This window comes from Triturus cristatus, chromosome 10, assembly GCF_964204655.1.
Source record: "Triturus cristatus chromosome 10, aTriCri1.1, whole genome shotgun sequence".
Classification (NCBI taxonomy): domain Eukaryota; kingdom Metazoa; phylum Chordata; class Amphibia; order Caudata; family Salamandridae; genus Triturus; species Triturus cristatus.
In genome coordinates this window covers 1,192,264,480-1,192,292,133 of record NC_140593.1, presented here as the reverse complement: position 1 = coordinate 1,192,292,133, position 27,654 = coordinate 1,192,264,480, and positions in this window count along the sequence as shown.

The following is a 27,654-nucleotide window of genomic DNA, read 5'->3' as shown; positions in this document are numbered from 1 at the left end:
TCTCGAGCCTACCTAGGCACCCCTGCCCTGACCAGACACCTCCGGCCCGAGCCTCACTTGGCACCCCTGCCCTGACCAGCCACCTCGGGCCTGAGCCGATCTAAGGCACCCCTGCCCTGACCAGGCACCTCTGGGCCGAGACTAACTAGGCACCCCTGCCCTGACCAGACACCTCCGGTCTCGAGCCTACCTAGGCACCCCTGCCCTGACCAGACACCTCTGGACCCAAGCCTAACTAGGCACCCCTGCCCTGCCCTGACCAGACACCTCCGGTCTCCAGCCTACCTAGGCACCCTTGCCCTGACCAGACACCTCTGGCCCTGAGCCTACCTAGGCACCCCTGCCCTGCCTAGACACCTCCGGTCTCGAGCCCACCTAGGCACCCCTGCCCTGACCGTGCACCTCCGGCCCGAGCATACCTTTGCACCCCTGACCAGACAACTCCGGACCCGAGCCTACCTAGGCACCCCGTCCCTGGGCAGACACCCCTGAGCTTACCTAGGCACCCCTGCCCTGACCAGACACCTCCGGTCTCGAACCTACCTAGGCACCCCTGCCCTGACCAGACACCTCTGGACCCGAGCCTACCTTGGCACCCCGTCCCTGGGCAGACACCCCTGAGCCTACCTAGGCACCCCTGCCCTGACCAGACACCTCCAGTCTCGAACCTACCTAGGCACCCCTGCCCTGACCAGACTCCTCTGGACCCGAGCCTACCTAGGCACCCCTACCCTGCCCAGACACCTCCGGGCCCAAACCTACATAGGCACCGCTGCCCTGACCAGACACCTCTGCGCTCGAGCCCACCTAGGCCCCCCGTCCTGACAAGACACCTCCGGTCCGGAGCCTACCTAGGCATCCCTGCTCTGACCCTACACCTCCGAGGCTACCTAGGAACCCGTGCCCTAAGCAGACACCTCCAGGCCCTACCTACTTAGACACCCCTACGAAAGGCACCTCCGGGCCAGAGCCTACCTAGGCACCCCTGACCAGTAGCGGTCCGTGGAGGGAGTTCGGTGGGGCAGTGAGGCGGGGGAGGGGTAGGGTGGGGAAATGTAAACACCGGAATATGGATGAACGGAGGTAAGTACACATTTAAATAAATAAAACGAATTCCTTTACGCGCGCAGGCATTGGTGCCCTGACCAGACACCTCCGGGCCCGAGACAACCTAGGCACCCCTGACCAGACACCTCAGGGCCCGACACTGCTATTCCACTCCAAAGCAGCCGCCTCCAGTTCTGCCCTGAACTTCTCCTTGTCCCCGGCCACGCTCCTGTTTTTCAGATCAAACACTGGGCTGCTTGTGTGCATCGTCTCGAGTGTAACAAATATTTTAACATATGCAGATTTTAAAGCGCAGAAATCCCCTCCCGGTTGGCGGTTTGGCGCGCTTTCCTGTCAGGATTGACAGGCGCCATCGTAGCGCTAGGAACACAGGGCGCTCGCGCGTGCCCCGCCCCCCCCCCCCCACACACACACACACGTCCCTCCCCTGAGGACACAGCCCGTCCCAAGGTTGCTCCTTTAGACTGCTCTTGGCTGAGAGTCAATAACATTGAATTTGGAAATCAAAAAATAACCTCACCCTCAGTCTCTCGGCCTCCAAAGCTACATGCGCTTTCTTCCGGCTCACGGCGCCTGCCGTCTCTCCTCAAACGCCCCTTCTTTCTACCACGCTCTCCCCGCTTCTCTTTTACCCAGTCTCTCTCTGTACTCGCATTTCTCCTCTCCCTCCCTCACTCTGATGTTCAATGAGTAGATCACTTCTTTTTCCCTCGCCCGCTCTCTTGTTTCAACCTGGCTATCCATGTGTCTTCCCCGCCCCCCTCGCTCTCTGTGCCTTTTCGTTTCAGTCTCTCGACCTCTGTCTCAGTCTTTGCTCCCCACTCCCTCTCTTTCTATCTTTTTTAACACGTCTCCATTTCTATGCCTCCTTTCTATGCCTCCCTCTCCCGCTTTTCCACTGTTTTGTTATGTTCCTGTTTCGCACTATCTCCGTTTATCTTTTTGAGTGTTTTTCTTTGTCTCTCGCTTTCTCACACGTTTCTTCACCTCAGAGACTTCTCTGTCTCTCTCTCCGCTTTTCCTTTCCCGCCTCTATTTCTCTCTCTTCATCCTTCTCTTCCTTCTCCGTTATCTCTGTCCCTCTTCCTTTTTTTCTCCGCCATCTTCCTCTTTCCTTCCCTCTCTGTTTCCCTACCTCTCAGTAACCTCCCTGCCTACCCTTTTCTATTGTCCTCTTCCCACGTCACTGCCCCCTCTCCTAACATTTCTCTCTAACTGTCCCTTTTTCTCCCTCTCTCCCACGCTCCCCTCTAGCTCTCTCCACCTATGCCCCCTTTCTCTTTTCTCTCTCTTCCTTTCCACTTCCTTCTCTTTCCCCTTTTATTTCTGTCTCTCCCCTTCTCCATGTCTCCTTCCCTCTCAGCCCCCATCTTCCTGTATTTGCGTGCTTCTCTGCAGCCCCCTCTTATTTCCTCACTATTCCCCGTTTTTCGCCGTGATCGCTTCTCTCCCTTAGAGCCCGCACTCCTCCTTTGAGCGCCCCCTGCCCCGGGTGGACGGGCCTTTAAATCTATGTTTGCTTCAAGAGCTACGACAACAGGCAAGGATGGGCACGGCTAGGAAGACGGTGGCCATAACTCGCAAAGACTCGCCCATGGCGGGAGCTGCCGGCCTTGCTGCTCCTAAAGTGCTTTATTTCTTAAAACTGTGTACGTCACAGTTAGACTGCTCTTCATCATCACGGGAATCACCCCCTGGGGGCCCTACAAGGGCCGCCTCCTTTTATGTGCCCATGAAATATTTACCCATCGACATGGTCTATAAAACACTTGTTTACCAGCCTGCGGAAGCATGTAATAAACAGTGAACAGGAAGTGACGTTTACCGGCTGCTGGTACTGATGGCCTCAACATGGGTTGGGAAGCAATGCGGCCCTGCACTCCCTGCATCTCCTCAGCCTCTTGTGAGCTGACGTATGTCCTCCAGTGACGGAGACTGCCTGAGGTCGAGGGCTGGAATGTATGATGTTACAACGCATACATTCGCAACGCAGTATTTTCCATCGCGTTTGTTACAACGCAAGTCGTTACAACGACTTGCGCTGGAGGGCGCTGGACTTAGGGATAGCATGATTTACTATTCCAACTCCAGCCTACGTCACAGTAGGGAAGGTTTTGTAATAGTGAATCATACTATTCCTTACTTTAGAGCGCCATCCAGTGCAAGTCGTTGTTGCGTTCTAACGCCCGCGATGTAAACATACTGTGGTGTAACGACCACGTTGTACAGGTCGGTCTCCCGAGGGCTGCAGAGATGATGTCCAGTGAGACATCCCCACGAGCCGGCAGCATCCCTGGCCCTCCCAGTATCACAGGGTACCACACCGGCCCCCATCTACCCACGGGGACAGTTTGTTCCTTTGCACCCTAGGGACAGGGGTTGTATACTATTGGCCGTGGCTGACCATTAGGGATGTCAAAGATGTGAAGTCTGACAGGTCCAATATTTATTCTAAATCACAGATAGTCATGCAATAGCCACAGTTTCAAAAACACAAGAGGGACCGCGTAGGGCGATGAGGGGACTGGAGTCCTCACCGTCCTTCAGGCATTATTTTCAGCATGGTGTGCTGTTTCTCAAACCTGCCCAAAAGCACCCTGAACTCAGCTAATGTCATGCCTGACCCAGAGCTCTGCTCTGGCAGACTGTTTTCAGCCCAGTCTGAGCCAATAGGAACATGTCTGCTCCAAACAGATCAACGCAGTCTCCTCTTCCTGCTTCCACACCCTTTGCTTGCTCTGAAAGATCTTCAGAAGGGTCCCTATTAACACCAGGAAAGCCGTCACTCACGCCGTAGTCACCAGCAATCTGGACTACGGCAACGCACTCTATGCAGGAATCACCACCCAACTCCTTAAGAGACTCCTGATGATACAGAACTATGCTACCAGACTCCCCAAATGGCACCACTCCACACCCCCACCTCAGTAACCTCCACTGACCCCCCATCCAGAAAAGATGCCACACACGTACAAGGCCCTCCATGACCAAGGACCAGCAGACTTCAACCACCGCCTGAACCTCCACCAACCCTCCAGACATCTGTGCTTCACCTCCCTCGCATGCGCTCCCTGCATCGGCCGAAGCTACAGTGGAGGACGCTCCTTCTCCTACCTTGCCGCCGAGTCCTGGAACGAACTTCACCTCCACTTCCGACCATCATCCGCTGCCCTGGAATTCAGAAAGGGACTCAAGACCTGGCTTTTCGAATGAGCCCAGCGAGACCCTCGAGCCTGGATACACTCGCTGGTGATTAGCCGCACTTTGCAAATCCGGATTGATTGAGCCAACTTCCACCTTTGCAGGTCTGTCATGACCCCTAGCACTGTCCCAGCTGCCCTCCCTGGTAACAACTGGTGTTTGTTCGAGGGTCCAACCTCTTGCAGAGCTGTTTCCTGCTGCATCAGGATCCTGGGTGGGAACATTCGATTGGAGGGCGGGGTATGCATATTTTGCAACAATCAGTACTCTCCAGCTACTAGTTGTATCAGTCATGTAATGATTTTCAGCAATGCAGTATGCAGTTTATATTTCAATCTCCCTTCCTGGTCATCCTGAGTCCAGAACCATCGAACCATCTCTCTAGCCCAGACAGTTCCAGAGATATAGCCATCTTTAGGTGTGGTGGATCCCTAACCATAAATTTCGTTTTCCACCCAAGGGTGGTCAAGCCTGTGATAAAAATATAATCAATACAGCTAAAAGGCGAGCTAATCAACTTAACAGAAATGATACCTTAAAATCACATCATAACCCCAATGACAAACAAGAACAACAAGTGAGAATGATTACCAACTTTCACCCTTGGTCCCATAAAGTGTTTAATATACTTAAACGTCATTGGAAACTTCTCACATCAGACTCAGATCTTAACAAAATATTGACCAATCACCCAAGTCTTACTTACCGTAAAGGCCTAACAATTCGGAATATGGTCAGCCCAAGTTATCCCAAGAAAAATTTGGATACTATGTCATGGCACCAAAGTAGAAACTTGGGTTTTCATAAATGCGGTGATTGCAGTATGTGCAAATATGCTTTATCTGGTATAAAAGAATTCGCATACAATGGATCCAGAAAATTTCATATTACTCAGTATATTAATTGTAATACAAAATTTGTGATTTATGTTATTGTTTTTTTTTTAAACTTATTTTTATTGCCATTTTCATATTTCATACATTGTACATCATTCATATTCTTCAGGTGAGCGTATCCGATCATACATCCTGTAATGGTGTTTAACAACTGTACTGATTGATGATTCGTCACCAGGAAGCATAAATAATGCATACAGTTATCCTGACGTTTAGATCCTGCGATCTCGGGTTCCATATATGGCAAAGGAACTGGGGCTTAACATAGGCATAAACTAGGGAATGGATATGGAGGAATATGTCCAATTACACTGGCGAGGGAATGTAGCGTCGTGATGGTGAGGCACCGCTGATACTTATGTTTGCCTATCCTAGTCGGTGCGACCGAGAAGTGCAATAGTGTACCTGAAGCTAAGGCTCGTCAAGAGCTCGTGTGGTTGGGTGTCTACGGAATCAGGGGGGTAGGGCCTGTAACTGTGTGCCCTGGATTAGTTGTGTAGATGCGTCGTCTGGTGGGTCCGCCCCTGGGGAGTGTTGCCCAAACTGGTACAATAACATGGCCCATTCCATTGAGATAGGATGCTTGCGGGTCCCTTTCACCTCCTCCTCCCGTAGTGTCTCCTCCTCCGCCGCCGCCCATTTGCGCGTAGCTCCCACCCACGCCGCCAACGGGGGGCCGGCGGGGGAACGCCAATGCATGGCTATGCTGCGTTTGGCCAAGAGCACCGCTAAGGAGAGGAAGCGCGTCTGCACCTTGTGTTGCTTACTTACGCGAAAGATGCCTATGGCGCTGGCCTCCCAAGTGTTCATGTAAGTTAGCCCAGTGAGGGTACCCAAAGCAGTGTGAATGTGGTGCCAGAAAATTTGAATGACGGAGCAGCTCCAAAACATATGTCGAAAGTCTGCATCTTGCTCATGACATCTGGGGCATAGGAACTGAGTGTCGGGGTAGAATCGTTGGAGACGTGCAGGTGTTAGATAGGCCCTGTGTAGGATGTAATATTGGATGTTTTTAAAACGTGCGTTTCTGGAGACCTTCTTAGGGTATCTCAAGGCTCTCTCCCATTCCCCCTCATGGAGCACCCGCCCGATCTCCGCCTCCCAGGTGGCCCGGAGGGTCTCCAATGGTTTATTAGTCAATTCCCGTATGGCTTTATAAAGCCATGTAGTTAGATGGCGACCTGCTCCCATGTGTAGGATCGTGTGGAGCACTGGGTGTGTGTGTGGTTCCCCTTTACTGAGGTCCTGATGCGGTCTGAAGCTGCTCAGGAGCTGACGGTGAAGCATGAATTGTCCTGGGGGAAGCTCGTACTCCTCCACTAAGCTAAGGAACGGTCTTAGTTGCCCGTCCTCGAAAAGGGACGCCGCCTCCGTTAAGCCACACCTCGTCCATGTGCAAAGCGCGCTAGTTGTGTAGTAGTGCTCCCGGTTGGGCCATCCTACCAGGGTGAGTAGAGGGGAGTACAACGGGGTCCCCGGGGACATGCGGTGTATCCGCAACATGCACTTACGTGCGACCAACACCTGCAAAGGGTATGTGGGCTTTGGGCGTGTGCCAGGGAGGAGCAAGCGACGGATCTCCGGAACCGATACCTGTCCTGCGACGGCATGCGTTTCCACATTATACCTGTCTGCTGTCCAATGAGACAGCCATTGCAGTTGTGCTGCCAAGAAGTAGGCCTCGAATAATGGGGCTCCCAAGCCACCCTGCGTGGTGGGCAGTTGTAATTTTGTCAGGGCTATTCTGTGCCTGGCGGACCCCCAAATGAGCGTGCTAAGAAGGGAGTCTAGGTCCCGGAAGAAAGTTCTGGGCGGGACCACGGGTAGATTGGTGAAGAAATACAGCAATCTCGGGACCATGATCATTTTGGCCAATGCCACTCTCCCAATTGGGGCCAATGGAAGGCTCTTCCAAAATCCGATCGTAGCTCTAATACTCGCCAGTGCCCTGCAATGGTTACCCCCGAACATATCTGCGGAGGAGTGGTAGAGACGAATACCAAGGTATCGGGGGGCCTCCGCGCTCCAGGGCACTCGCTGAGCACCTATGTGAACCCCCTGCGGAGGGAGTTCCGGATGCAGTGGATAAATTGTGGATTTATCCCAATTCACCCGTAATCCCGAGGCCGCAGTAAATTCCTCCAAAGTTTCCCAAAGGGGCGTCAGATCGTCCGTAATGTCCCGCACATAGATCAGCAGGTCATCCGCGTATAAGGAAACGCTATGCACCGTGCCTGCGATCGGGATGCCCCAGCTCTCCCCTTCCCGCTGGAGTCGTATGGCCAGAGGCTCCACTGCCAGGGCAAAAAGCAGAGGGGACAACGGGCAGCCCTGTCGCGTGCCCCTCCGAACCTCAAACTCCGTCGATATGTATCGGCCTAGGCGCACCCGCGAGGTCAATCCAGTGTACAGTAAGCGCGTATAGGCTAGGAGGGTGGGCCCAATGCCTACTCGCTGCAGCACCGAGAACAGAAACTGCCATGTGAGGGAATCGAAGGCCTTCTCGAGATCTAAGATGAGACAGGCCGCTCGAGGGTATACCCCCCGTACCTGATCCTGAATGTGGAAGACTCGGCGTATATTTTGGGACGTACATCTACCGGGTATAAATCCGCACTGATCCGGGTGAACCAGAGAGCGTATAATTTGGACATATCTATCCGCCAATGTCTTCCCGAAGAGTTTGCAATCTGCTGATAATAGCGATATTGGACGGTAGGAGGCCATTCGCTGCGGGTCCCTATGTGGTTTCAGGAATGTCACGATCACGGATTCTCGCATAGATTTCGGCAGTTCTCCGTTCTTCAGCGCCGCCGCAAGCACCTCCACTAACCGAGGGATTAGGTGCACCGAAAAAGTCGTGTAATATTCTAGGGGGAACCCATCCAGCCCCGGTGCTTTATTTCGGGCCAGGGCACGCAGGGCCCGTGTCACCTCCGCTGAGGTTATTACGGCGTCTAAGGTCTCCTTCTCTGTCCTCGTGATTGTTGGGAGAGATAAAGGAGCGAGAAAGCGATCCACCACCTCTTGCGGAGTAGAGGTGGGGTCGCTATATGTCTCAGCATAGTAGTCGCGGAAGGCCCCCAGAATCTCCGCTTGGGAGCGCACTAACACCCCCCCAGGGTCCAGTATCACGGTGATGGGTTTGACTTCCGTGTCTTGCCTGGCCAACCACGCCAGTAGAGTGCCTGTCTTGTCCCTCTCTCTATGCATCCGTGTAGCATATGAGCGGAAGTTGTACCTGCGCAGATCCGCGGAGGCCGTTTGGTAGGCCGTTTTTGCTTCGGCTATACACCGCGTCTCCTCTTCGGACGCAGCGTCCCGTTTGGTGAGGGTCGCCAGGCGGTGTTCCGCTGTAGTGAGGGCCTGTTCTAGTACGCGCTTAACACCCGTTATTTGTTTCAAGCACTCTCCCCGGGCCACCACCTTAAACGCATCCCATTCCACTAACCTAGATGATGCTGTCCCCGAATTGCGCGTGAAATAGTCTTGGATGCTACCTCCCTGATCGTGACAAAAGATCTGGTCTGATAGACAGTACCGCGGTAAACGCCACGTGGGGACCGGTGGGTGTGGGGGCCGCCAGTGTAACTGGAGAATGTGAGCATCATGATCAGATATGATCCTGCCCAAGTAGTCTGTGTGAGTGATCTTGGGTAATATAGTCGACGTACATAAGAAGCGGTCCAGTCGGACGCGCAAGTTATGTGGGATGGAATGAAAGGAATACAAGCGGTCCAGGGGGTGGCGCATCCGCCAGGCATCGGTGAGCGACCAGTGCGAAATCCAAGCCCGGAATCTATCCGTTTGCTTATGCGCCGGGGAATGCAGTGGAGGCGGGTGCGACCGGTCAAGGTTCAAGTCAAGTGAGCAATTATAGTCTCCTCCCAGGACCCAGGGTATAGAGGCGAATGGGGCAAGGACCCCTGTAAGGTGGTCCCAAAACTTGTCTTGGTCAACATTAGGGGCGTAAATGCTACCGAGAAGTACTACCTGCCCGTCTAGCAGACCCTCCAGTAGCGCATATCTACCCTCTTTGTCGACTACCCTCCGCAGCTCCTGGAAGGGAGTTCCCGGTCGCACCCAGACCAGCGCCCCGCGTGCATACGCAGAATAGGTTGTGGCACACATGAGACCCCTCCATTTCGATTGTAGTTTCCCGACCTCCTTTGCAATAAGATGTGTCTCTTGTAAAAAGACTATCGGGGGTGCTGTGACGCTTCGCGTAGGAATACACCGCATATCGTTTGCGTGGAGTGTGAAGCCCCCCAACATTCAGGGTGAGGATGGTAACATCCGTGTGTGGCGTATGATGTGTCATGTTCCGTGTCTGCTCGCAAAGCGCAGGGATTACGCCTATGGAGGTGCGCATATCTCGGTCGCTCCAGTTGGCTATGGGTGTCTGTGTCCTCCAACGCCGCATAAGCATAAGTGGGAGATGGCTGGATCTGTGTCATTCCAAGTGGGGGGTGGGAAAAGTGTTCAACTGGGGTATACAACGGAACAAATGGGGTCGGGGAACTTCCCCAATGCCTGGGACCCATCATCAAGGACGATGCGTCCAAACCTGTTTACCCAATTAAGGGGGATGCAACAATATAAGAAGGGGGCAGCGGTGCATGCGCATCGGGCCAGGAACGAATCGGGCCTTTAGTAGGAAAAATGGACGTTGCACCTGCTATAGTAGGCTACGAGGTTGGGGCCGGCGTTCAATAGGTGTGGAAGAAAGTACATTTTGGCTCAATGGTAGTTCCAAGAGACCCTTCTTATTTTGCTCGGGAGCCAGATTGTTCATCCAGAATGAGGTCCGCCGTCTGCGGAGTGACCACGGGGGGCGTCATGGAGTCCTCCCCCGTCCTTGTCCCATCACTGTCATTCTCCTCCTCCGAGGTAAAGACATGCGGTGGCCGGTCAATGTCATCCGGTAGAGGGGATGCCTGCAGGTCGATCACCGCTTGCAATGCCTCCCTCCGTTCTTTCACAATTTGCTCGAGGTCAGGAGAGTCTTGGGTGCGTGTACGAGCTCTGCCACTCACGCCCCCACGTGGGCGCCGCTGAGATCGTTTTCCGGATCGTGGAGGCCCAGGATGCGGGTCTCTTGTGATCTCTGCCCTAGATTGTCATGTGCAGTGCTGATCCGCCCAATCCTGAGCCTCGGTGGCATTCGTGAAAAACACAGTAGAGTCGGCGTAGACCACTCTGAGGCGGGCCGGGAAAAGCAAGGAGTATTGAATATTGTTCTCGCGCAGCCGTCTTTTTACATTCAGGAAGGAGGCCCGTTGTTGTTGAACTGCCCGTGCATAGTCGGGGAACACCATAACACGCTGGTTGTCGACCCGCAGGGTGCCCGCCACTCGTGCTGCGCGTAGCACCGCATCTCTGTCTCGGAAGTGGAGGAACTTTGCGAGCAGCGGCCTCGGGGGCGCCCCTGGGGGTGGTCTGGGGCCGGGACCCTGTGGGCTCGTTCCATAGAGAAGAATGCGGAGCGCTCCTTATCCGGAGTGAAGGATTTTACCCAAGTCTCTAAGTATTGCAGGGGGTCCGCGCCTTCGATTCCTTCAGGTAGCCCGCTCCTCCATGATGGTTAGGCGATGTAGCACCTCCTGGAGCGTCTGCTGGTGCTTATCGAGCGTTGGCTGTATGTCGTCCATCTTCTTCTCTCCGTCCTTCACTCTATCCACCAGCTTCCGATGGTCGTCACGGATAAGGCTGATGTCCGTCGCTAGCGTTCCGAGCCGCTCCTCCATTGAGACTCTGGAGTGTTCTATGGCGGCCAGAACCTGGTCCAGCTTGACTGACACCGAGGAGTCCGGCGGCGGCACCACCGGGCCCACCCACGAGTGGGCCCTGGGCATCTTCTCTGGGGCCGTCTCGGGAACCAACGTCTGTTGGGTCCCCCGGGGCTTCCCCATGGTTGCGGTCGGGATACGTCTGCTGGGGGGCACAGGCTCCCTCTCTTCCCGAGGAGGCAGGGGGGTCCGTCTCGTCGCCGGTCTCGTTCTCAGCAATGCCGTGTGTCCCCACCTGGGTTCCTCGCACTCCGCCACGGGCCTCCTCAGCTCCACGTGATCCTCCGCGCCCGTCTGTTGGGGGACGTGGGCCCCCTCTCTTCCCGAGGAGGCAGGGGGGTTCGCCCCGTCGTCGATCTCGCTCCCACCAATGATTTGCGTCCCCGCCGGGGTCCCTCGTGTTCCGCCACAGGTCTCCTCCGCTCCACGATATCCTCCGTTATCCTGCCCCCGTCTGTGCGCCACTAGGAGGTCGCCGTCCGTTGATCCCGGGGACTGTTATTCAAAGTATGCGGGCGTCGTCGTCGCGCCTCATGCCTTCTCTCGAAGTGGGCCCCCACAGGCTACTCTTCGATAGATCCCCAGGATGGCCTTTCTCATTATTCTGGGTGTCTTCCAGGGGCATGCCTCCCTGCAGAATGGGGCGTCTCGGGATTGATCTGGGAGGAACGGGGGGCGCCCTCCCCCAACATCGGTGTCCCCTGCTCTCAGTTACGGGCTCCAGGCCTCACTGTGGCGATGTCCCGTCGGGCGCCATCTTAGGGTCAGGCGTCCCGGCCCTGCCTCCAGACCCACCGGGGCGCCCAACGTAGCTCCGCACTCACCGCGGCAGTTGTAGCCTCCAGGCGCCCCCAGGGAATGCGTCGGCTCTTGACTGAAGTGCCTCGTCCTCTCAGTCGCGGGGCTGATTGCTGCGTGGAACGTGTGCTGCAGGCATCATGGCCGCCCTCTCTCTGCCCACTCTCTCGACCCGCCTCCGGAGCTCCACCAGACCTCAGCGGCGTTCAGGTACCGGTCTAGTTCCAGTGGGGGTTCACTCGGCAGTGTCGTCGGCCGCACTCTCGTTCCAGCTGTCCTCCGGGCACTCGATCGCGGACCTCAGGGACAGTCCGCTGCCATCTTGTGATCCCCGGTCCCGGTCTGGAGCCGTATGTCACCGCCACTCCGTTCCTCCCCTTTATCGCTTCACCTCCTCGGAGCAGCAGACACCCGGGCCACTCCGACACCCAGAGATGCGTTTTCCGGAGGGTGCAACGTCTGGAAGTGGTTGCTTATTCGGCCCGATCGCGGAGCCCTAGCCAGATGCAGCCGCCATGGTAGCCGGCTTGGCCACGCCCCCCGTGATTTATGTTATTGTTTGTAAATGCTCAATGATTTATGTGGGCAGTACAGTCAGAAATCTCAAAACTCGAATTGCTGAACATTTCAGAGCTCTGAAAAATATGGATGATAGATATCCAATAGTTCATCATGCTTTAGAATGCTCAGATCAGAGCAAACAACAGTCCTTTAAATTCCATGCTCTGGAAACTGTACCAAGTGACATCAGAGGTGGCAATCGAGAACTAAAGCTGCGGCAGACTGAAGCACGTTGGATTTTGAGGTTACATGCGGTAAACATGGGTATTAATATTGAGAATGAACTGCAGTACTTCTTGGGTACATAATTCATTGTTAGTATTCCAATTACTCCCATTATAATATCAGTTACAGGTTGTGAAGTTGATCTCCTATCAATTTCATCAATGATCGTATATTCATTATGGAATTTCTTCGATATTTCATGTACTTTTTCCCTTATGCCTCTCCTTAGTATTATATAATGATTGTAAATTTTCGCTTTGTAAAATGATCATTCTGCAGTATAATAGGCTGTTTGAAGATGATGATGTTGTATAATTGATGAAGCAATGGACGTGAATCACTATGTATTCTATTACTTTGTGCCTTTCTCTAGCAGGAACAACTATCTGCGTGGGTTCTATTTGGTTTCCTGCAACTTTACCTTTTTTTCTCCATCTTTTGAGTTCAATATTGCATTGATTTAGACTTATAAAGCCAGTATGACGGCAAATATGAGAGTTCTACTTTTATCCCTTTTTTTGAGTTTTTACCTGCTGAGATAATCTATTTTATTAGAGATCTCATCTAACAGTATTGCGTGACACTTATTTAGAGTTTGAGTAGGGCTATTAACTTTAGGTTTCAGATAGTGTCCGTTTACGTAAGGGGCAATTCAGTCCCAACCCAAGATGGCGCGTTATTTAGACGCCATGGACATGATGAGTGGTCTAGATTGGAGACCTGTTCAGGTTACTGTTTTCTATACTTTGGCTTATCAGTAATTTTTTAGAGCTTTTGGACCTAGTTCTCATATAGCTTTATGACTCTTTTACATTCTATATAAATTTACCATTTTACCTAGTTTATCTAACGAATGTAATGACTAATTCAATATGGCGCTTACTGGAGGTGTAAACTTTTAACTCACATAGTCCGTTTTCTAGAGGGGCTATATATTCCCCTTCCAATATGGCGCGTATTGCAGACGCCGAGAATACCACGAGTGGTCTAGATTTTGGACCCTAACCAGATACTTTAAGGTAATTGCGGGAACTTGTTTAGTTGTGTAGCCGAATACCTATTTATTTTATTGATGCGAACTGTGGCCTTGTAATTTATTGGCTATTTAGGTTGAATATAATTTCTTTATGCGCTGAGAATTAAGAGCGGCTTTTTTTAGCCCGTTACCATGCTAGTACATGTTAGGTCAGTATTACTGATATAATTTGTTACTTAGAGAATCTACTTATTCATTCAACTTATCGGGTATTATGATTAACTTGTTTGCTTAACAATGCATCAATGACCTGATACGGTCCTAGTTCACCTTTGTTATTCTTTTTAATGGCTTACGAAAGTAGTGTCATTAATTTGTGTTCCATTAGATCGTTGTTTCTGTTGAGTAAGGCATGACATACACTACTTAATTTACTGTTGCCTATTCGGTGAAGTTTAGTTGATATTCTGTTTCAGGATATATGAATGATACCTAGAGCTGAATATATCAGAGAGATACATTGGAAAATAACCGGATTGGAGCCTTCCAGCTCAAGATTCTATTGGGTATGCTTTTTATTAGTAATTGCCACTGGCTCAGTAATTACTTTAGTAATTTTGTACAAAACATTAGCTATACAACCCTTCACTTGTAGGTTCGCAGACGTTGCTTTTCTGGCTCCTTGACTTGTATGACACGCTTATTGATACTAATAAGAATTGGTGAGTCTTTTATATTATTTACTTTAATATCTGATCAACTTATAAACAATTAATAGTACATTATTATTTGCCTTCACTTGATCTTCACTGTTAGGACAGTTTGACTTGTTCTTCTATCTATAAGATAGTAGCTTCTCCTTTTTTAACATTCCTTTTAATATAGGTACTGTTTTTTATTTTTATTTTGTCTTTAACTCTCCTTGTTTTCTATACCTTCTCACGGTTTACATTTGATTTTACACATATTTATCCTCACTGGGTTTTTTACTTCATCTTATCATTTTTACTCCCTCGCTGAGGTTTTCTCCTCTTTTCTATAGACACTACTTATCCTTATCTATTACTATTCGGTGACACTACACATTATATCCATCTCTCCTCCCGTCATGATTATCTATTAGGTTTTTATGTAAATTTTGGAATAGCACTTTAATATCTTTTTATTAACTATTAAATGTTTCTTATTCTTTGATGTTAGAATATTTACATGTATTCTTTGTCACTATCAGTATACATTTTGTGAAACTCAGTTATTTCTTTGTCTTCAGCCCTGATGAAGTCCATGACTTATTAATGTCAGGACGAAACACGTGTTGGCTTGCAGTGGGCTTGCAGCGAAGAAGTATATCACGGAATAAAGACAAGATATGAACATTTGGCATTTAATCAGAGAACTTCATTTTTGATGTGTACTTGCACCATTATATGATCTTTACTTTTGAATCCTTTTGCTCGGTTTTCAAAATTTGTTGAAGCCTGTGAGTGCCCCTAGTCCCATGGGTGGGTCCATTAGTTGGTACCACCCCGGTAACATCTTTTTTTCTGTTGTCCGACTCTAGCTTCACCCCCTTTGGCACCGGTAGTGTATTTAGCTGGTCTCTGACTTGAACTCTCTTCCGATGGGCATTGACTACCAGACTCTGGTAGCCATCTTACATTTTGGGAATGTCGACACTGAATAAGTGACTTTGGAACCCTGGCATTTGTGGACTTGGCTGGGACCCTGCTTGGGTGGTGGATGTTCAGAACTAAGGGATGTTTAGATGGTGTTTTTTGAAGACACCCTGATGTAGGGGTTAAAACCCAGAGAGACAAAGACACCAATGCGAAAGGACAGGCATATCTAGTTGGGTAGAGCACATCTCACGTCTTCTGCCTCTTTCCTGTTGAACCAGACTATGTCACTAATGTAGTAAAACCCATTGGACCAGAACTAGCCCCTCAAGTCATTGATTAACGTTGTAGGTAAGTGATTCAACAGCTCACCTCTGTGTTAACATTAGTCTTTGGGTGCTGTCAGACACCGTTCGGGGGACTACAGGTGAGATAGCGGCTACTGGGCCCGAACTGTGGTGGTTCAGGTCTTTTGAAACTTGTGTCCCAGAGTCCATCCTACTACGGCTCTGCAAACTGGATCCAGCACTACTCTTTCTGCACGAAGTGCCGCAGTGCGTCCAAGTGTTGTCAGGGAGGTAGCATGGGGGACAAGAGCTCAGAACGCAAAACTCAACCAACAGACTGTAATGTCCAGCCCAGTGCTCGTGTTTCATGCAAAAAGAAAGTACTTTTAATTTCCCAGCTGAGATCAATGCTACAGAATTGAAAACCCTGATACTTTATACGGAATGGAGAATAACTGTGCCGGCCAGTATTCCACACAAAGTGCCCAATTCTGTGACATTTAGCACTAGGCCTGGGCATAATTCAGTTTATGCTGGCGTAATTCTCATAATTTCAGGATTATCATGTTAGTCTTGTCACACAACATTCCTGAAATTATGCTATTACACATTGTTGCATAGTTATGCTGGCTTTTGTGGCAAAATTATAGTGCAGGAGCGCAGGAACAACACAAACAACCAGACAGAGAGTGGGTGTTGGTCGGAACATGCGCATTTGTGACAAGAAGTTGTAAACGAGGAAGAGGGAGCCCCAGGGACGCCGCGCTGCAGGTAAGTCTTTATATTTAATTATTTTATCATACATGACATTATTTTAAAAGGAGGGTGGGCGGGAGGCGGGCGGCGCGTAGTGGGGCTACGCGGAGCGCGCGAGTGTGCGTAGATTTGGGCACACCACGCGCTGCTCCAGGTAGCCCCACTACGCCCACTACGCCCAGGCTTAGTTAAGATATGAAATCCTAAGGGTCCGAGTTGGCATTAACCCTTGGAAGACGGAAGAAAAAATAAAGGCAGCTTTGATTCAAACATATGGTATTTGTAAATGTGGGCTAGGAATAGGAAATGACATTTTGCACATATTACTTGATTGCACATTGGTTTTAGCCATACGGAAATTGTTTTTGCGTCCAATATTTTTAATAAACAAGTTAAGCTCACGTGCCCAAGCAGTTTGTCTACTTACGGATATGCCATTGGAAACATTTCTGAAAGCAACAAAAGACTTTGTAAGGGAGAAATTAAAGGAGGGGCGTTGATCTTAAATGTTTTTAGTGTTCTCCTATAAATGAGAATTTTATGGATTTAGATGTCTTCGTAAACTGTGCTTAATGAATTATGATTGTTTGAGGGTGCTATCCTTTTTTAAATGTATGGTAATTTAGTTATTTATTTTGATATAGAATTCATATTGTCACCACTATTTGGATCCCAATTATGTTTTGTGTATTGTTTAAAGACTATGGTCTAAATAAACAAAGTTTTCTCTCTCTCTATCTCTCTCTCGCTCTCTCTCCCGTGCCGCAGTCATTTAATAGATTATGAATAACAGGAAAAATCCCTAGCGAATTTAGAACAATTCAGCATAAATATGGATAAAATAAAGAAAGAATTAAGTAAAAACCATCCCTGCTTCACAGCTTTGACATTATGAGTACGAATAAGCCAGGCAGCATGCAAAAATGTAGTAATTCACGCAGGAATCACCTCCTTGTTGTCAGAATGTAAAGTGCGTAGTGCAGGCACATAAGGGCGAAAGCCCAGGAGTTTGCACACAGGCTTCAGCCAGTGATTGCGGATCCCATATCTCCATTTTAGAAAGAGCGGCAATGGGGTAGGTGCAGGAAGAGTTTCAAAGAATGGTTCATAAGCAGGTGTAAGCGTAATGTCTAAGAAAAGCTCAGTTATGCTCCCTTTCAGTTCTCGGAGCCACAAGTATTCCTTTAAGCGTTCTCTCACCAATGAGCGGGGGACTTGCTTCGCAGTATCCGGGGTATCCCACAAAGAAGGCAGGCCTATATCATACAACATAGATTTACTATAGGGGAACCAAGTGATCTTCACACACCCCAGGAATTCCAGAAGTGCCTTAATCGAGATTCTATAGGATTCCAGCTCATCTGTTGACCGGAGTCTATGCCAATATTTAATCGGGTGCGACATGATGTATCGATTGATCGGAAGGATACCTATATCCAAACATTGGGGGAGGTGGGCGGGGCACTCTGCGGGCAGTTAAGAATGCTCCTCACAAACCTATTTTCGATTTTGATTAGGGCGTCAGTCTTGACTTGCCCCCACAGTTCTACACCGTACGTGGCTGTGCTCTTTGCTTTGAGATCATATATCTCCACCACTTGCTCCTAGGCACGTGAACGGGCCTTCTTACGCAGTTTAGATACAGCACCAGATTCTTGTTGGAGCTTCAGCGAGCACTTCTCAATGAGCAAGGTCCAACTCATATTATTAGTTAAGCAGACCTCCAAACACACAAACTCCTGCGCTTGTTCAACGGGAACATCCTGCACCATAATGTTTGCCCTGCCAGATTTGTAAGGATTAAATGCCATGGATTTTGGTTTGTTAATATTTAGCTCAAGGCTCTGATAGCTGCAGAAAATTAAAAAGCGATCAAGTATCGCCTGCAGACCACGCAGAGTTTTGGCGATTAAAAGTGTCTCATCTGCAAAGAGCAGCGTCACACATTTGTGAGGGCCCAATTTGGGTGCATCTTTTCAAGGGAAGTCAAGTGCTTGAACTAAGATATTAAGATAGAGGGTAAACAGACTTGGGGCCAACTCGCAACCTGGTCGAACACCAGTTTCAATATTAAAAGGGTCTGTGACCTCACCATTGTTACCAAATCTGACTCGAGCTGTGTTGTGCGCATGCAGTCTAACGAGGTGGACAGGATATTAATGAGGATTCTAATCTTTTGCAAAAACTTCCAGAACTTGGGCCTTGGAATGGAATCAAATGCAATCGCCAAAGACCAGATATAACTGGTCCTTGTGGAAGCGTTACAGTTTTCTAATAAAGGGCACAGAAACGGAGGATTTGGTCCACCGTACTGACCTTTTTCCGAAATCCCACCGCATCACTGAAAGAATAGAGTTGGCCTCAACCCAATCCAGCAGCTGTCCTAGGATAAGGTGAGAGAAGTTTCTGGGATGTGTCAATAAGGCTGGTGGTCCTATAATTCCATGGGTGACCTTACATCCTTTGTAGGTCGAGGGACCGTCCGGTCTGCCGAAGGCAGAACCGGAAGTCCGGAGATTTAATGATTCTTAGAGTGGCTATTTAGCCCGCCTCTCTTTTTGCTTCTCCTCCAATGGCTGGCTTCCTAAACGGAGGCCAGCCATTGGAGGAGAGAGCCGTCCCTCCAAATAGGCTCCGTCTTTTTCAGATTCGGGGGCGTGTTCCCTGCTCTTCTTTCCACTTTTTAGCCACGCCCCCGAATCTGAAAACTGCCGCTGCGTTTCTCCGAGGCATTTCTGCTTCGCCTCGGTGAAAGGCAGTGGTGTGCTTGTTACTATCTGTTCCACCGACTCCTGCGCCCTCCGCACCAATGGCGCCCACTTAGCATTCCACTTGGGGGAGACTCCTTTACGATCGGTGCATTCGGAATGAGGGGATGCCGGTGCACATTAAGGAGTAATAGGAGCCAGCTTTAGTAAATTACTTGTCCTAACTTTTTTTATTTTTTTTTATTTATATAGCGCAAACTCGCCCGAAGGTATTGGAGCGCTTTACATGCGTGCCGGTTACGTTGCGCATTCAGGCACGAGGGGGGGGGGGTTAAGTGATTTAACCAGGATCACGAGAGTTAAGGCCACAGCTTGCATCTGTTCCACCGACTCCTGCGCCCTCCGCCCTCCGCACCAATGGCGCCCACTTAGCATTCCACTCGGGGGAGACTCCTTTACGATCGGTGCATTCGGAATGAGGGGATGCCGGTGCACATTAAGGAGTAATAGGAGCCAGCTTTAGTAAAGTACTTGTCCAAACTTTTTTTAAAAATTTATTTATATAGCGCAAACTCGCCCGAAGGTATTGGAGCGCTTTACATGCGCGCCGGTTACGTTGCGCATTCAGGCACGAGGGGGGGTTAAGGGATTTAGCCAGGATCACGAGATGTGGACGCGACCCCGAGTGTCGAACTCTGGTTTCCCGCACCAAGGTCGGCAATCTAGCCGCCGGACCGCATCTGCTCCCCCGCTGCTTAAGCCCTTACCCTGCCACTGCTCTCGGCGCCAATAACCTCCTCGTCTTCGCCTGGGGAGCTGGGGGTCGCTACTGCGCCTTTCTATCTCACTAACTCACTTTCACTGTCTCTTTCACTACCTCTCTCTATCTCACTACATCACAACACCACTCTGCTTACATCTCACTACTTCACAACATCCCTCTCCCTCACTACATCACTGTTTCACTACCTCACTCTCTCTCACTACATAACTCTCTACCTCACTACTCCACTCTATCTCACTACCTCACTATCTCAGAACTTCTCTCTCTCAAAACATCACTACCTCACTCTCTAGCTCACAACCTCACAACTTCACTCTCTCTCACTCACTACCTCAATCACTCTATATCTCACTACCTCACTCTTTCTATCTCACTAACTCACTTTCACGCTCTCTTTCACTACCTCTCTCTCTATCTCACTACATCACAACATCACTCACTACCTCACTCTCTATCTCACTCTCTATCTACCTCACTCTCTATCTCACTCTCTATCTACCTCACTCTCTCTATCTCACTACCTCACTCTCTATCTACCTCACTCTCTCTCACTACCTCACGCTCTCTTTCAATACCTCACTCTCTCTCTCTATCTCACTACCTCACTCTCTCTCTGCTAATGCAATAGGTATCACATATGCAAAAAAAAAAAGCTAATGCCAATAGAAATGACAATGCCATTTATTTAGGGATACAAAAAAAATAAAAAAATAATGAGCAATACCAATAGCTCTACCTATAATATTGCCGAGACCATTGCATTGTAAGTGCTTGTTAATAAATTGGGACGATCTCGGCCTTCTGCCAGGGACCAGGTATCGGGCCACCTTCTAGAATTGAACAGAAATGCAGGTGGAAATAGGTAGCCCAGATCAGTGGTTCAGGTCTCCGGGGATGGAGTCAAGGCCTGGAGATTTGTTCAATGGAAGCACCATTAGCACCTCCAGTACATATTTGTGCTGAAGAGTTAAGAGGGTGCCTTCCCCTGCGAGGGAAGGAGGGTCACTTGCTGACACTCTTCCCTCATAGTCAGTCTTGGCTGCACACATTTTTTGGAAATGATCCACCCAAGTCTGGGGTTGAAGGTTAAATCAACACCCGTGACTGCATTGCATTTGCCATGGGCCACAATCCTCCACAATGATGTGGGATCCCCTGCCCTGACAGCTACAACCAGATCCTCCCACATCTCTCGTTCCCAATCTAATATGGCCTGTGTTAGGCCTCTTTTGTAATCCTTTCTGGCTCTAGCTATGTCTTGCCTAATGCCAGCTTTTAGGCTCTGAATCAGGGGCCCTACAGACCTCTTTGCTAAGTGAGGCTTTAAGGGTAATAAAAAGGTTTTCATGGGACTTATCAATATCCCCAGGGTCATGGATTTGCTTCCCGCATGTGGACAGTGCCTCCAAAGTGATCACCTCATGGTCGTAAATCTGGGTCAGCACAGTTGAATCCTTACAGCCGCCCATTTTAGGGCCTGCTTAATATTCGTGAGTGTTGGCGCGGCCCAAGGGATCGAGCAGCCGCACTGGTGGTCGCCGTTCCCAAACCCACTGAGAGACAGATGAAGGGTGCTGTGGTCACTATCATGGGGCTCTACAACCACCATATCTTTAAAAGATGACCACAATGGTAGCGACAGGAATGTGTAGTCAATGCGACTCTTTTGCAGCTCACATTTAAAAGTGTAGGCAAACAGTAAGTAGCTGTACCTTAAGATGTAGGGAGCATTAGTGGGGTGGCTCAACACAGCCTCCTCCGGCCCCCTTACAGCAGCACTCTGCAGCAGCGCCTCCAGGCGCGTTTCGTGATGGGGATGAAGTCCCCTTGGGTTAATAAAGGCCATTGATGGCAAATGGCCCCCCACTTCGAGCCTAGAAGCCCCACACTGCTAGGATGCAGGGAGTGCTATTCAGCCCATTGCTGGCCCCGCCCCCGTAGAGCTGCACTCTGCACCCGCGCCTCCTGGCGCGTTTCGTGATGGGATGAAGTCCCCTTGGGTAAGTGGAGGTCCTGGATGGCAAATGGCCCCCCACTAGCCTAGAAGCTATTTTATTACTGTGAAAAGAATCTTTGCCTCAAAAATTGATATGAGGATGCATTTCACGCTAAAATATAACATTAAATAACAGATTTGCATTTTGCATAATGACTCATCATTTTTGCGTAATTTCCCCTGAATTTTGCATAATTATGTGAAAGTAAATTATGTGACCTTCGCACACCTCTATTTACCACCAGCTCTAAACAGGTGCTAAACACCTGCAAGGGCTACTGTGAGAGATGTCGAAGGAAGGGGAAGGCAGGTGGGGAGGCATGGGGAAATGTCGCTTGCCATGGGGAAGCCTTACATGGTCCACTCCTCCACTTTGGCTGAGGGTCAGGCTGGGGCTAGGAATTTGCTGCAGCCCTATACCAACAGTAGCGGCCGGTGTCAGAGGAGAGGGGAGGGGCAGGATGAGGTGAGTGGGGGAGACGACGAACAACAACAAAAAAGGATAAAAAAAAGAACTTACCTGCCGACTGCAACCTGCCGCATCGTCATCTCCTAGTGACCACACCGTCATCCGCTTCAGTCAACACGCATACACAGACATCACCCAAAGATTACACTGACACTTTGTTTGTGGGTGAAGAACTGCTGCAGGTTTATTTCATACAACACAGTATGATAATAAAATTGGGTTATCTTACGGGCGATCCAGGGCAGGCAGCCCCTTGCTGCCCGCCCGCCTGGTGAGCCAGCACACACGGTGGGTCGATGCCCGGCAGTGTGGCACCTAAATATCTGCAGATCATCCACTGGGTCACGTGATCTGCCTCCTACTCCCGCCCCTTCCGACAGGGGCGGAGCGTGTTGTGGCCACCCCCGGTTGGTCAGGCCCCCCAACCGCCCGAAGGACTAACGGGGCGCCGTCGCGGTCTTCCCAGAACCCCCTTCGGCTCCTGGACCTTGGCTCGGGCACCCTTACTGTGCCGGACAGGGGTACCCTTACTGTACCGCCTGTCGCAGAGGTACCCTTACTGTACCAGTCTGCATCCAGATCGCCCTGTAACTCCGCCTGCAACGCAAAAAAGAAAAATTAAAACATTCCAATAACGCGCTGAGCCTGACATGCGGGGTAAGAGGAAAGGGTGGGAGAACGCGTGTCCAGGCTGGGTGCGGCGCGCAGGAGACAGAGGACGAACTGGGCGAGAGAGCCCATTAAGTAGAGAGTAAGCCGCGCCCCCCGCCCCCCCCAGCCCGCCCCCAGCTCCACGCGATAGGGGTTTTCCCAAGTGGGCGTAGGCCTCGCGCGCGAGGCAGCAAGGGGGGGAAGGCTCCGACGGGCGGCCACTAGAATGCTGCCCTGCTGAAGTCCCACTGCTTGGGACGCGGGCAGCGGCATAGTGACCACACCGTCATCCGCTTCAGTCAACACGCATACACAGACATCACCCAAAGATTACACTGACACTTTGTTTGTGGGTGAAGAACTGCTGCAGGTTTATTTCATACAACACAGTATGATAATAAAATTGGGTTATCTTACGGGCGATCCAGGGCAGGCAGCCCCTTGCTGCCCGCCCGCCTGGTGAGCCAGCACACACGGTGGGTCGATGCCCGGCAGTGTGGCACCTAAATATCTGCAGATCATCCACTGGGTCACGTGATCTGCCTCCTACTCCCGCCCCTTCCGACAGGGGCGGAGCGTGTTGTGGCCACCCCGGTTGGTCAGGCCCCCCAACCGCCCGAAGGACTAACGGGGCGCCGTCGCGGTCTTCCCAGAACCCCCTTCGGCTCCTGGACCTTGGCTCGGGCACCCTTACTGTGCCGGACAGGGGTACCCTTACTGTACCGCCTGTCGCAGAGGTACCCTTACTGTACCAGTCTGCATCCAGATCGCCCTGTAACTCCGCCACAGCTCTGGGGAGGCTACCGTCGCTGCCAGAGCCCCCCTCTCCTACCAAGTGCTAATGATGTCCCTTGCCAGCCAATGCCTCTAGTACGTCCAGGAGGAACATGTCCATGCCTACCCTAGACAGGTGCACCCCGTCAGCCTCATAATACCCCTCAACCCTTTCTTGGATCAAAGCATGTCTGATGAAGCCCATGCCCCTGCGCCCCAAGAATTTCTGCATGGACCTATTAAGCCTCCTACGGGACCGCTCTACCGCAGCCGGGGACCTGGCCCCTCTCCAAACCCTGCGGGGGACGATTTCAGACCACCAAACCTCACATGACCCCACGGCTTGGCTGATGGCCTGTAAGTCAGATTGCATTGACAGTAGCAGGGCCCTCCTCCCCCTGGCCACCAGATCATTACCCCCCAAGTGCAAGATGATAACATTGGGCTGGACCCCTGCAACTGCCAGGCGCTGCTCAATCATGCCGCGAGCTTCACTCCATTTCATGCCCGGGGAACCCAACCACTCAAGCTGTGTATTGGCAAAGTTCTGCGACCAGTTCCTGTGGGCTGCCCAGCGTTCCATCCTCGAGATGTAGGAATGGCCTACCAACCATACCCGGGAACCTGCCAATAAAGCGATGAAACGGCCTTTAGGTAAGCTTATCTTTATTGCACACACAAAACGATGCTTCATGACAATGGACAGAACAAAATGTTTTGAGCGGGAACAACGCTCCGGGTTGTGCCACAGCATTACGGACGGACATACTTCTTGAAACAGTCCGATTCCCAGCGGCCTACCCCTTTTACTTCCGCAGGGCCCAAGCCGGCCTTGGCCGCGGAAGTAGCAGCACCAATCCTAAAGGAGTGCGAGGAAAACCTGCGCCCGCACCCCGCCAGACCGGCTCTTGCCAGTGAAGCTCCCAGCAGACGCTCAAACTGAAATTTTGTGAGGGGGGACCCGTCCGCGTGAATCAAAAAGGGGCCCGGGGATTCTGGACGCAAGGCAAGGTATTCCCTGACCCAGTGAACTGGGCAATACCTGTTATCCCCCAAGGTCTGCAACACCACTGTCTTCCCCCTCCCCAACTGGTCTGTTTTGGATCTGCGGATACGTAGCTCCAGTGCTGTGTTGAGGGTCACATCCGCAATCCCCAGGGCGCAATTGGACCGGTCTTCCTTAGATTTGGCCACCAGCTCGCTGACCCTGAAAGCGCCAAAGAATGCCAAGCAAAAGGCTGTGGAAAACAAGCTGGCCTCAAACGGTGAGAAAGTCACCAGGGGCAACACATCTAAGAGGAGTTGGAGGTCGCTGTATTCAATGGGTGCCCTAGTGTCTGGTTGTCTGACCTCCTCCCTGGCCCAGCCCTTCAAGGCCGCCCTGATCTTGGATGATCCCGCGGGGTCGCCCCTACCATCTAGCTTAGCTTCGTGGCGCACCGCCGCCAAGTGACCGCTGACCCACGAATGCGATCTGCCGGTCTCCCTGGCCCATACCACAAAGGCCTCCACCTGATCTTCCGCCCCTAAGGCTGAGGCACCCAGCTCCTCTCTCACAGCTCTGAAAGTTGCTAGCTGCGCGTCGTATTTCCGCCGCGTCGCCGGCGCCAGGGACCTCTCCCCCATCTTCCTCAGTCTTTCTCCCACTGAAGCAAGCGCCAGAGGTGGACCGGGAATGGTGTCATCTCCGCCCTCGCCCGCGGCCAGGCCTCCCGGAACCGGAGCCACTGAAAGCGAGAAAGAGCATCAGCTGCCACATTCCGCACCCCCGCGATGTGCCGTGCCCTACACTCGACATTGCTGCGCAGGCCCTCCCTGACTAATTCCCTCAGTAGGCTCAGGACCAGTGGGCAAGAGGCAGTCGAGCCGTTGATGGCGTGGACAACCGCCATGTTGTCCGACCAGAAGATAACCTTCCTATTGCTCAGCGCCGCCCGCCAGAGGTGCAGTGCTACCACAATTGGGAAGAGCTCCAACACTGCCACATTCTGCGTCACCTTCTTCTTACGCCAAGCATTGGGCCATCGCATCGCGCACCATTCGTCCCCCAGAATCACACCAAAACCTTCCCTTCCAGACGCATCCGAAAACAAGCAGAGCTCCTGACTGGCTATCCAAGGGGCCCTCCAGATCACCGTCCCGTTAAAGTCCCTAAGAAATTCCGCCCACATGGCGAGATCAGCCTTCACACCTGCGGTCAATCTTACAAAGTGGTGCTTCCTGGTCACCTTAGCCGTGGCCCCTGCCAGTCTCCTTGAAAACACTCTGCCAGCTGGAATCACTCTCGCTGCAAAATTCAGCTTGCCGATCAAGCTCTGGACAGCCCCAAGGGTCGCTTTGTCCTTGCCCTGCAGCGCCTGGATGTCCTGTAACAAGCCCAGTACCTTCTCAGCGGGGAGCCTCGATTCGCCCTTTACCGTATCCAGCTCCACTCCGAGGAAGGTCAGTACCTGCGCAGGGCCCTCGGTCTTACCTGGGGCAAGGGGAACACCCAGGAAATCTGACAGCTCCTCAAACCGACTCAGACCCACTGCACACTCATCCGACCCACTCGCGCCAAAAAATAGGAAGTCATCCAGATAGTGGGTCACCTGCGTGATCCCGTGTAGTTCCCCCAAGGCCCACTGAAGGAACGAGCTGAAGGCCTCGAAGTAGGCGCAGGATACGGCACAGCCCATCGGCATGCAGCGGTCATAAAAGAACTGCCCTGCCCACTTGAAGCCTAGCAGATGTTGACTAGCTGGATGAACCGGCAGCAAGCGGAATGCGGATTCAATGTCCGCCTTCGCCAGCCACGCCCCCTGCCCCACTCTCCTGACCATGTCAATGGCCATGTCCAGGGAGCAGTACACTACAGAACAAAGACCCTCGTCCAGCCAGTGGTTCACCGAATTTCCTTCAGGGTAGGACAAGTGGTGGATCAAACGGTATGTGCCCGGTTGTTTTTTCGGCACCACCCCCAGGGGGGACACTAAAAAGTTGTCGAGGGGCGGGCTGCTGAAAGGACCCGCTATCCTACCCGCCAGCAACTCTTTCCCCACCTTTTGGTCCACCACTCCGGGCAAATCCCTAGCTGATTTAAGATTCCTAGCATCCCTAGACTCCATCGGCCCCTTGTAGGGAATCCTGAAACCATCGATAAACCCCCCCGCCAGGAGCGGTCTGTCCCTGAGCAGTGGATACCTCCTAATGAGTGGAAGGATATTTTCCAGGATGATGGGTGAAGGACCTTTGACAGGGGCCATGTCGCTCTGTGGTGAGCCTTGGAAAGCGGGGTGCATGACTGGTGTGGGAGGGCGGGGTGCTATCGGGGAGGGGGAGGGCCCGGGTGTGGTCTCAGATGCGGGCGTCATTCCTGGGTGCTGCTGTGGGCTGTGGGGCGCTCTGGCTGGAGGAGCAGGAAGAAGCGGGGTGCTGCGCGCCGCACTTGCTGCAGCTGTGTGTGAACTTACATGACCTGCCCCAGGTGCAATTTCCCCCATTGTAAAGGCGGCACGTCCCAGAATTGAATCTCTTGCCCTGCCGCTGGCCCCGCCCCCTGCCACCCCGAAAAGGCTGCCTAAAGGAGCGCTTGGGGGAGTAGTCTTTCCTTTTGTCAGCTGCCTCACCCTGCCCTTTATATCCCTGGTCCTTCTTCTCCCTGGTGGGGCGGCACATGTGTTCTACCCAAAGCTGAATTTCTTTCTGGTCCCACCCCAAGTCTGGGCATAAGGCCATTCTTTTCCTGAAATCTTGGTCATAGTAGAACCACCCTAACCCCCCCGAGAGCCTCGCCTCCTCTTGTATGGTGCTGGCGTACTGCATTAGGGCCTCACTCTGCTCGGGGAATTTCTGTACTATAACCGCTGCCAATATATTGAATGCAGATGTCCAGTTTTCGATGGTCTTGTCCGGCCACCGCTGGTACCTGACCCTCTCCTCCTCCTTGCGGCCCATCTTCCTCGTGTCCGCCCCTGCTGACCCATGCATAATTAATGTTAGGATGTCTATATATTCCCTCCTCCAGATCCCTTCCTTTGCGGCCTGCGGCACCAACCACGCCAGGGAGCAACGGCCTGATGCCAGCGGTGCCTGTGTAACTAGGGGCTTCTGGACTTGG